Below are 11,276 nucleotides of genomic sequence, written 5' to 3' on the forward strand. Positions count from 1 at the left end.
TCATGTGGCCAATCTTTATAATGCAAAATCAAATGACAAAAGGACAGTGAAACTTAAAAAAAAAAATTAACAACACGTTAAGACATCGTTGAATGATGAATCGCAGCAACGAGAAAAAATGATAAGTGATATCCAGTGAAACAATACCGAGAAATACCTGCAATGATGTTGAGTTTCAGTGTTCACATCACCATCTTCTTCATTGGCATGTACTATGACACCAGATGGAACCTTGACTAGGGAATCGAGCCCGGGAGTGGGTCGCGTTGTTACAATAAAGCCCAGCTGAAAAACCAACAAAAGTGTTAGATTATTAGTGAAAAGGGGGAAAGAAAAGAAAGTCTTTGAGAGAGAGAGAGCGCTCCACTTTTTTTTTCATTTTAAAATGGATCTGTTAAGAAGAGGCCACCCAGCTTCCCCAATCTGCAAACTCATACTACTAGTTTAGAATACCGTTTGACAGAAAGTGGTGGATTATCAAATCATGGAATAAGTGAAATATTTATCTGCTGCAACCAATAGTGGTAGAAGGGCTTTGTTGCACACAATTAAACGTACCTACAAAGTTAGAACAAATACCCAACCAACTGAATACAGATAAACCATACCTTTTGCGTCCACCTATAATTGTATTCCAGGCACTTGTAAGGGCAGGGTCTACATGCCATGAAGCACCTGATCTTTTAGGTCAGATCACCAGCCATCTGAATCGAGGACACTTGTCTTTTTCTAGGATTTCAAAAAACTCTTCTTGGATTGGATGAGGCATGCTATAATCTTTCAACAAACTTGGTGCAACTTCTCTAAACTGCAGTAGGCTAAACAATAAATGATGAGTATTATAAAAGGTTCAGGACAAGAGCATAACATTTAAATGCACCTGATTTGACAGAATCACCATATCATCAAACACGTAAAAGTGGATCCTCATCATGTTGAGCTTTCATGTAGGTAGCATAATCCTTGAATTTCTTTCTTGTTTTCTTTGCGCTCCCTTGAGAAATTCTAAAAGAAGCATCGCCATAGTCCTCTCCCAGTTGCTCAACTGTCCATTTATTTATTGCAGCCAAACTTTGTGATAAACTAGTCAAGAGTACCTGATTTTTTAGGTCCTATCGCCAGCCATCTTAATCGAGGACGCTTGTCTTTTTCTAGGATTTCAAAAAACTCTTCTTGGAATGGATGAGGCATGCTATAATCTTTCAACAAACTTGGTGCAACTTCTCTAAACTGCAGTAGGCTAAACAATAAATGATGAGTATTATAAAAGGTTCAGGACATGAGCATAACATTTAAATGCACCTGATTTGACAGAATCACCTTATCATCAAACACGTAAAAGTGGATCCTCATCATGTTGAGCTTTCATGTAGGTAGCACAATCCTTGAATTTCTTTCCTGTTTTCTTTGTGCTTCCTGGAGAAATTCTGAAAGAAGCATCGCCATAATCCTCTCCCAGTTGCTCAACTATCCATTTATTTATTGCAGCCAAACTTTGTGATAAACTAGTCAAGAGTACCTGAAGAGAATAACCGGTTTTGAGAATGAGCAACTTACAGTTTCAGAAGACTATGAAACTTCCTAGCAAAATTTCATTTCTCTTCTACAGCAGTAGCTCAGTTCTTCAATAAGTACAATAGTGCTTCACTGAATACAATATCATCAAAGAATTCTGTAGAATATTAAACAATGGATGAGTTGAAAAACGAAAGGAATTTCATACTCCAAACAAGTAGTGAAGGTCAACATCAGAGGCAGCTCATACAAAGTGCAACCAGTACACATCTATAGATGGTATACTGCCACAAAATGTTGGGACAAATATAGGCCATTAACAAAATTTGTCTGACAGGATGACGATGCAATTAAATTAAATGAACTAAAGGTCAAACAAACATGCTGGTAACTGACCAAACCTAGAAGATAGTGTGCCTAAACCCAGTTGAACAAAAGGGAGAAAGCCTGGACTCAATCCCATCAATGTCTTGCCTTTCATGGAGGTCGTCTTGATTTTTCATTATCAGCTTTCCGAGGATGGCCTAAAATTCATATTGTTATAGGAGAAGAGAGGTTTTGTATGTTATGCATGCTTGTTTGCCACATGAAAAGCATGCCAATGCTTAAGGAGGAAGTGAACTATCAAAGTAAGTTCAACAAGCACGAAGACCAGATAGTTCCAGAGGTCAATGTTCAGTTTCACGTGCTAAAGAATTATGAACAATGAAATATATAGCTTATCTAAAGGGAATACTAGGCCGACATTGTGGTTAAAACCGAATGATCACGACTTGTCCTTACCAGTTTTTTTCCATCATATTCAACCCAAAATACTTCCAACGTGAGGTTTGTCTTCCTCTCCACCTTCCCTAAGTCGATGGAGAATCCATCTAATGCAGTGAAACACCTATACCATCTTTTGTACAAAAACATGGAACTGAATCCTGCAAAATCATCCAATAAAATATTTTAAGAAGTTACTGAAGGTAAGAAATAAGATATATAAGGGTGTTTAGGAACTGCACCGAGATGATATACATATGAATTTGAGAGGTTTAAAAATTCTGAATAAAATATCCGCTAGATTTACCATCAATGCACACTGGTAAAGGACCCATGCATCCATGCAAGAAGCCATATAGTGAAACAGAAGAACGAACTTGCTCAACTTGCTAGTTTAGCCAAGAAAGAGTGGATATAAAAGACTAATCAGATGCCGCACCCACAGCATGGATTATGATTTTAGCATCTTAACTGAAACAAAGTTTCCATAATAACATTTCAGAACATATCAAACAAATCAAGTGTGAAGACCACTGCAAAAAGAGAGGTACCGCCGTAAATGAAGAAAACCGCAAATCCATTAGAAGGGAAGGGATATTACTGATTTCAAAAATGAAGGCGGCGTGTACGCCACCAGGCCTCTCCTTTCTCCGTTCTGACAAGATCACGTCATCTCCCAACGATCAGAGGTCGCCTCTGCGCACGTTTAAATCCTATGCCACGCACGCATGTGATGCATGGGCCGGACGCCTATGGCCTGCTCACAAGAGGAGATAATTGAGTTCAAAGTTGATTTTGGGTTGGGGGTCATGGTTGAGAAAACACAAAGAGAAAATTGATTTTCCACATGTCAAAATATCGCATTCAAATACCTTTTTCAACTGTAGAATGAAATATTAAATACATGGATTTAATTGTAACCATCCTCTACTAGTGAAATCACCAGCACATGCTACTAAACCAGAAGCATGACTAGTTCCTTTACATCATACAACTTTTCTAACTAAAACCTACCAAAGCATCATGCTCATCCTCAGCCTACTGAAGATTGCAACCATTCTGTGCTTCTTCATGTTTCGTTTCAGTTTCAGTCAAAATATTGTTTTGCCTGAATTTCAAGACTATCCTTCAGTATAACTCAGGAGAGTCTAACAAAGCCTTAAGAACCCATAACTTGACCAAAGAACCAATATAACTAGGAAAGGAGGGACCTTTTCCTTCTCCAACTTGATGACTTCCCATTTCAACAGCTCATATTTCATCCAAATGTCATCAATTTCCTTGGAAAATAGTAGCATGATCACCTTTCTTGCAAAGAAAAGTAGTTGCCATCGTTTCGTTGTATGGAGAAAGGTACCCTATCATTTCTTTGAGAAATCTCCTTTAAGTGCCTCATTGACTCTAAACTGTTTGGCTTCCAGCATCATCTCATACTGCTTTTTGGCTTCAGCAAGAGAGCACTCAACAGCACTAAATGATGACTGCACCTGCAGGAAGTGACACCATGTGTGGCAAGACCAACCATGTTGATAGTCTTTTGAGCCAAAATAATATAGAATACCTGCACAATGTTCCCAACCAATTCCTTCTCCTTTTCTTTAAGATTCAATTCAACCTTTTCCCTGTCATCCAGCTGAACACGGAGCAGCCTTATTTTGATCACCAATGATTCCACAGGCTTGCAATTCTTCTCAATATCTTCATGCAGAGCATCAATTTCATCTTTTTTTCCCTGCAACTGAGACCATGTTTTTCTTGAGTGTCTCTTTTGAGTGATTCCAAACTCAAGATTTGCATATTTAAATCTTGCTGAAATTCCCATCTCTCAGAGGTGGGCCACAATGCAGAACTTTTAACCAACTAATATCTTGTCATACCTTTTGATCTTCAAATTTACTCATGGTTTTGGATGACTATGATACTTTCTCTTCTAGCTCAGCAATTGTGGCCATCAATTCAGTCTCCTTTGGTCTGAAGCGCTCCAATTCAAGTTGAGATTTATGAATTTTCTCCCTTGCAAATTCAAGTTCCTCCTTCATTTGCAAAGTTACAGCATCCAGGTCCCTGTGAAGCTCTATTACCTGATTTTTTAAAAATTAAAAAAGCAACTAACATTTTCAGAAAGTACGGTTGAGACTGCAGCCGGTTTTTCTTTTTCTTTTGAGACGTACATTTGCACAGTGAGAGCACTATCTTACCATTCGCAATATTTCTTTCTGCACATTCTAGCTTGATGGTTAATGAATTCAGCTTTATGTTTAAATCATCAAACGCTACGCTACTGAACTGGCAGCCAATTTATTCTTGAAGCCCTTCTTGTCTCTTTCAACTTCTCAAAACGAAAGACATTATATTTTTTTTGTTTCACGCCCTCTGATGGCTAAACCAGACAGCCAAACTCTTCAAGGAAATACTGGATTAAGTTCAGGTACAAATGCACTATACCAAGAAAATACAGCCTGCTACCTTCTTCCACCTGCTGAGCAAGTCGCTGCAGAGCATCTGTCAGTTGGTCAAACAATGAATAGCCTAAACATCATTTTGAATCCAAAATGCTCCATAACTTTGAATCTTCACCCTGTTTTACTTTCTACTTTCAGCCCTGCATTTTCATTGTTTACAGTTTGTAACTTTGCCTCAAGGACATGAATTTGATCTATCAATTTCTTCGGTCTCAACTCTGCAACATGAATGGTGAAGTATGAATTCCCAAAGACATTCCTTTTAATGTAAAAGTGACATATTTGCACTTTTAAATGGAACAGATTGATTTACACCAAAAATCATCCTGAAAGGACAAAGATAGCATAAACGTCGGGTTGGAAAAATAAAAATCGGACGTCAACCAAACATTTAAACATCCAAGCGGTATTCAACGATCAAAAACAATTGACCTAGGTAAAGATGAACTCGGAGGAAACGAAGAAAAGATATTGAATGATGGTCAAAAACATAGGCAGCACATATGGCCATCTCGAGTTCCGATTTGGCAGAACCTTGATCCTTAACCATTTTCTCTAAAAATTAAGAATTAAAGAGAAATCGTCATCAACATGTCTCAAATCTCATTTTTCCTGCTAGACGAAAACACAAGAAAGCAGGATTTCCAGAAACTACCGCCAGTATATGACCAAACTTTTCCCCGATATGCCATCGAAAGACATCTGTAATGGAATCTTGAAGCTTCTTGAAGTTTCATTGAGTGATTTGAGTTGAACCAGCGGCTTCAGAGTTGAAGAACTTGTATTCTGCATCTCTAGTGGATCAGGGAGGAGAATCGTTTGCGTTCCTAGAAATTGACCTTGAAGGGCGATCGAAAAAGAAGGCCATCGAAGAACGACAATGAAGAAAAGGACGTATAGAAAAATCTAGCGGGACAGACGAATGAGTAGAGGAAAGGAGAGGGAGATGGAGAGGAAAAGGAGAAAAAAGTGAGGCAGAGAGTGACAATTGAAATGAGGAAAGAAGCGGGAAATCTTGTTTTTATAGTAGAGCGCCGTTGGGTCACACGTAAGTCATGTGTCCTCGACAAAGTTAGTTGGGAAGGTGCAATTTAGTTGCTGCCAAGAAGTTTCTACATGTGTGATAGATTATTAATGAAGTACTTAAGATCTGACAAACTTAATATTCCTATACGCAGTTTGCGTGTAAAATGGCAGAATGTGTAGGTTTTCTTTAATTTTGAACTTTATAAAAAAAGAATAGATTTGGTTTTAAATTCTTAATTAATTAATTAATTGCATATGTTGAACGTCCATCAATTTACTAATTATAAGCTAACTAGAAAATACTGGCAACAATTTAGTTTGTGTTCTCAAAAAGAAGAGAGGGAAGCCATTTGATAAGAAGTAGCCTGACTAATTCCCACTCTAAATTATTTGAGAAGCCATTAGTTTGTCGAGTTCAATCTATTCACTTCCCCACTTTCACTTCATATGTCCACTTCATGTGCTGCATGATAACCATAGGGAAATTCATGCATGCACCTTTCACAAAGTTAGTGGATTCGCTTCAGAATTGGCCGAGATTTTGAGAAAATTTCATGATAATGAAGGATTGAGATAATTATCACTATAGTTTATAATTATAATAGCATATTTGCTCGTCATGATTACATTAAAGGAGCAATGGTATCAACTAAACTAACCAATGTTGTTTCTGATCCACTAATGGTGCGGTTTCGGTAAGACCGGCCCGTTTAGTTAATCGATTAGATATAATGATCAGTAAATTAACAAGCATAATCCAAAGTCAGTGTGAACAAAGTACAAAAACACTATTAGATTAGTTAGCAAACTTTGTGAATCACAAGATCGATCTAGGACGTTCAAAGCATTTGGATCCCCGCTTATTAAAGCGCCCAATGAAGTTTGAAATGCGACCCATATGGAAATTGAGGTGAAATTAATATTGACTTGATAGATCTATTAATTGCGTGTTGATCCAGGAAGAAATTCATTAATAAGAGCCTCTGTTTCAAGAGTTTTTACCTTCTTTTCATTAATTCAATCGCCCCCCTTTTTTTGGCCACCCACCAAAATCGATCCGACTTCTTCCCAAAGGGTTCTCTCTCATGTGGATGAGAAAATGAGTTGGATACGAATGGGCATTTATTTGGTATTGAATTCTCTCCTTGTTATACACAGCAGATTCAACGTTTCTTTCCTTTCTATCACACCTTCCTATTTTAAAATGAACGAACTAATTATGGGTAGCGATGTCAACAAAAATTGTTCCCCAACCTCATTTACCCGATTCTGAATAATTTAAATTCAAAATAGACTCTAATTCAAATGCAAATGAAAAAAAAGGTTTTCATATATATACGTTCATACGATATCTTAATTCGATTCATAATTTGAACCCTATTCTAAATCTCAATCCAAATCCAAACCACATTATGATATGTTAACAACAGAGACTTTCAATATGTGTGGACTTTGCTTACTTTATTTATTAAATATAAATCCGATTCGGGTGGTAAGCATAAATTCGGTTGCAATGTAAAACCAATCTGATTTCCTTTTGTACCATGTTTGAACGGGAGGAAATTCCTTGCAGCAATGGGAATAAATTTTTTTCCTGCCCATCAAACGTTAGATTAAAAAAAATATATCCGTTGGTTCCATTTCTGTAAACATATTTTAGGAAATAACGGGGTGGGACGAAATAGAAAGCCCATTTGGGCTTGGATCTGCTAAATGCTTTGGCGGGAGGCTGAGGTCAAGCTGGCCCACCTTGGACTCGTTTCGTATTCAGACCTAATCATGGTGAGATGTAATCAAAATACTAGAGGCATGCTGTCGGGAAAACCTTCTTTTTATGCTGAAGTTGTTGCTCTATAGAGGCCATGTTCATGTCTTTGTGATGTTCATTGATTTTGTTGTGATAGTTCTTAAGACATTTCCTTTGAATATGTGCCCTTGGGTTTCCCTCACAATTTTGTATGGTTCTTTGTCAAATTTGAGCTATCAATTGTATTATTTTGGGAGGCAAGGCTTCACTGCCCTCACGCTTTGCATATATGTTTATTTGTTCCAACACTTGTGACAAATTTCTATATTCATGGAACCATACAAGAACTATCACAACATAAACCAACTATCATTCTCTTTCTATATTCTGGGTGTCCCGTACTCTTGATTGCTTCATTTGACAATTTGGCAAGTGCTTTGTTTAACTAACCATAAACCAACTATCAACTATCATTCAGTTAACGAGAAACCAACTATAATTCAGCTGAAATAATATTTGAAGCTACCTCTAAAGTTTTGGTCATCCAAACATAAATTGGGTTTTAAAAAGTGAAAACCTGATTTTCAAAACCCCATTAAATGTTGCCCTTGGATGACACCCAGAATGGGGTTTTTCCTTTGAAACCTGGTTTTAGAAATGTTTGGATGACACCCTGGAACATGGGGTTTTTCTAAGGAAAAGGTTCATTTTCTCTTGGAAACCCTGTTTCAAAAATGTTTGGATGACATCATACGGTTGAAATGCAAAAGCTGCCTCCTCCCAAGTTTTTCATTTAGTATGGGCAAGACAGCCTTTGGTGGAAGGGTGTAAGGGTGTAGAGAACGGTTTCATTTGCTATTGCCTTGTAGCAATATGCATGGAGGGGCTTCATCTGCAGTACGGGTGGAAGGCATTTATCTTTCATATTGCAGTATAGCTGCATGGAACAGCCTAGACGTTGGACCTTAATCGGTAATTCTATTCCACCATGATTTTTTCATTTTTGCTTCTTGTTAGATATTGTTATTTGGAGCTACAAAAGACTTTTACATATCACTTGGGGATTGAAATCATCCATTGTTTGGCCTAGTGCTGCAAGCAGGTCGCCTAAATCATAAAAGCAGTTATGCCTGTGGTACAAGTCCATACAAACCAAGTTAGCACCATGCTTGCTTCCTCAATATTCCATTATGCTTTTCATGGGACGGACATGGTGCTAAGCCACTCAAAACGCCTATTAAGACATGGTGCATTTGCACAAAAGATAGGATGACGATGCCTATGTCATACAACCTATTAGTTAGGTTGAGCCGGATAGTCGTGCTGTGCTCTGCTTGTACTGGTTGCCAAGGAGTCAAGCAACTTGGCGGGTTCAACCCCTAATTTATGCGTATGCAGGGTGCAAGGAATTGGTTTGGGGGAGGTGGGCACTAGCACGGGCATGGCCCCACTTCACATTTTAGGAAAAAAAAAAAAAGAAACTTATAGGTATATTTTTTTAAAAAACTTAATTTGGCTTGTGTAAAAAAAATAAAATTTTTAAAAATTTCATGTACAAATTTTGAAAATGTTATTCAACCTTGGCCCCTAGTATGGAGGGACGGGTAGAGTTCTCATCTGCAATTTATAATGCACACTTTTCTGCCAGAAAAAATATAGGCTGACCTTCGGCCATTATAAATAAACGGAAAAATCAAAGCGAATGCTTATAGAAAACTATATGTGCTTCTTTCTGTTGTGTTTCAAAACTTAAAGGGCTTGTATTTCTGTATTCACAGGCGGATGTAACATACAACAATGTTAAGGAAACATCAGCCACCTCTCTAACCTGCAAGATGCCCAGAATTTTGCTTTCGTGGAGCTCCATTACCATAATTTGAGGCGTTGAAGCTCTTTCACAAAATGCAACTTATTGGTGTCCGTCCATCGTGACCATGCTAATGTGCTCAAATAGGTTCACCACGCACCGGACACTGACATTGGGTTCATGGCTAGAAGAAACTAAGTCATGATGTGGTTCTCATCACATCACTATGCACCCATAATAGATGATTCACGATGTGGTTCTCAGCCACTTTTTAATAGTGAAAAACAAATTAAAAACTATAGTGTAAATTTATCCCAGCATTTGTTGCTCCACCTATCCTTTTAGAAATAGGAGTTAAGACCCGACTTCATCTTCCGCAAGTGGACGGCAAGAAGCCAAGAACCTGTCCGCTGCTTCTCTGGTTCTCTCCCTTCTTCCTTCGGGCTCCCAGAGTACTCTGTAGCAGCGGTGCCCACCGTCGACCTTCCATTTGCTGGTGAGGGGCGACTCCTCCACCCTTCCCCCGTCACGGCCAGGTATCTTTCTCTCCCTCTCTGTTGCACTCTTTCTGTCCGATCATTTTTGGCATATTAGCAATCTGCCTGGGGATTCCGGCAACCCCCAAATGGTGAGGGGTCTTAGGTGAACCCCAGTCGCTGGATATTTTAGCACAGTTGTTGGTTGTTACAAAAACACCCATCCTTGTTTTTTGTAGAACAGAAGATTAGGATTTCGATGGTCGGTTTGTGTGTATGTGGAGAATGGGTACCGACAGCACCACCGGCCATCCGTCGTCGATCTCTTGTTCGCCGGTGACTTACGGCCATTCCCCATCAGGTATTCTCTTTCTCTCTCTCTCTCTCTCTCTCTCGCGCGCGCGCTCCTTTGATGAAAACATTTAGTTAAATCCTATTTCCCACATCCCGATGGAAATACCATGTCCTGCGTACCATGGAGCAGGTGGACTTATGGACTCTTTGATCTCTTTACGACTCTTGTGGCATGCGGATTCTTGCCACCCCCAAATGGCGCTGGACTCTCTCTCTCCTCTCTCTCTTTCATATTACCAACCGTTTGGGACTGGGGCCTCTGGTCCGATGTCCCAAAATCGACGGTCGGGCATCAGGGAATCGGGTCTCCTGCCGGCGTCTCCAAATCTCCCCTCGTGCATCAGGGACTGGTTTGTCTTGCCTAGCATCCCTAATCGTGCATCAGGAAGGCTGTCTCCGGCCTGGTTCCCCAAATCCGCCAACCGACTGGTAGAGAGTGGAGAGGCTCGGATGATTTTCACTCGTCCTCTAGTTTCTTTGGCTGTTCATGAGATTTTATTCCTTTCTCATGCATGCAATGCAGGTTTCATGTGGTTATTCGATGATTTTGAGATGATTTGCAGAAGGAGATTAGCTGGTCATAATTAGTGCAGGAGGAAAACCCTGCCGATTCTGCTACTAGAATCATTCTCAAGGTATGGTCATTATTGAAGGACGACTGCGAATATCTGTTATAAAATAAGAACACCATATGTCCTGCAGTTCCTAAGGCTGAAAAAATTGCTTTGTGAATGTGTGTGTGTGTGTGTGTGTGTGAGAGAGAGAGAGAGAGAGAGAAAGAGAGTATCATGTGTGTGTCCATGTGAACGTCCATGACTGCTTTTTCAAATGAAACCACAACTGTCTGTCATTGCAAAAATACTGAATTTTGAACCTGTTCTCCATCTTGTTTGAAAATCAAAAGCTAAAACGAGAAATCGGTCCCCATATTTCAGGCATGTATATGGTGCACATTTTGCATGGCTATGAATCCATGTAATGCATTGGTAGAAGTAGAATGATGCTACTGATATGAGTATTGCATAGTGATGATCACAACATTATTTTCACATGACAGATATCATGAGTCAATGTAGATTAGTCTTCTTCAATATTAGTAACTGACATAACTAAAAGTTATTTTT

The 11,276-nt window shown here is 39.0% G+C and overlaps 1 long non-coding RNA gene across 1 annotated transcript; it reads left to right on the top strand.

The window, feature by feature from the left end:
* Positions 1 to 9,488: 9,488 nt before the first annotated feature.
* On the top strand, positions 9,489 to 10,756 carry LOC126409462 (uncharacterized). The gene is made up of 3 exons (XR_007572214.1): positions 9,489 to 9,858; positions 10,038 to 10,159; positions 10,676 to 10,756. It is a non-coding gene; the product is annotated as an uncharacterized LOC126409462 (long non-coding RNA).
* Positions 10,757 to 11,276: the final 520 nt, after the last annotated feature.

Source organism: Nymphaea colorata, unplaced genomic scaffold, assembly GCF_008831285.2.
Source record: "Nymphaea colorata isolate Beijing-Zhang1983 unplaced genomic scaffold, ASM883128v2 scaffold0308, whole genome shotgun sequence".
In the NCBI taxonomy this organism is placed as follows: domain Eukaryota; kingdom Viridiplantae; phylum Streptophyta; class Magnoliopsida; order Nymphaeales; family Nymphaeaceae; genus Nymphaea; species Nymphaea colorata.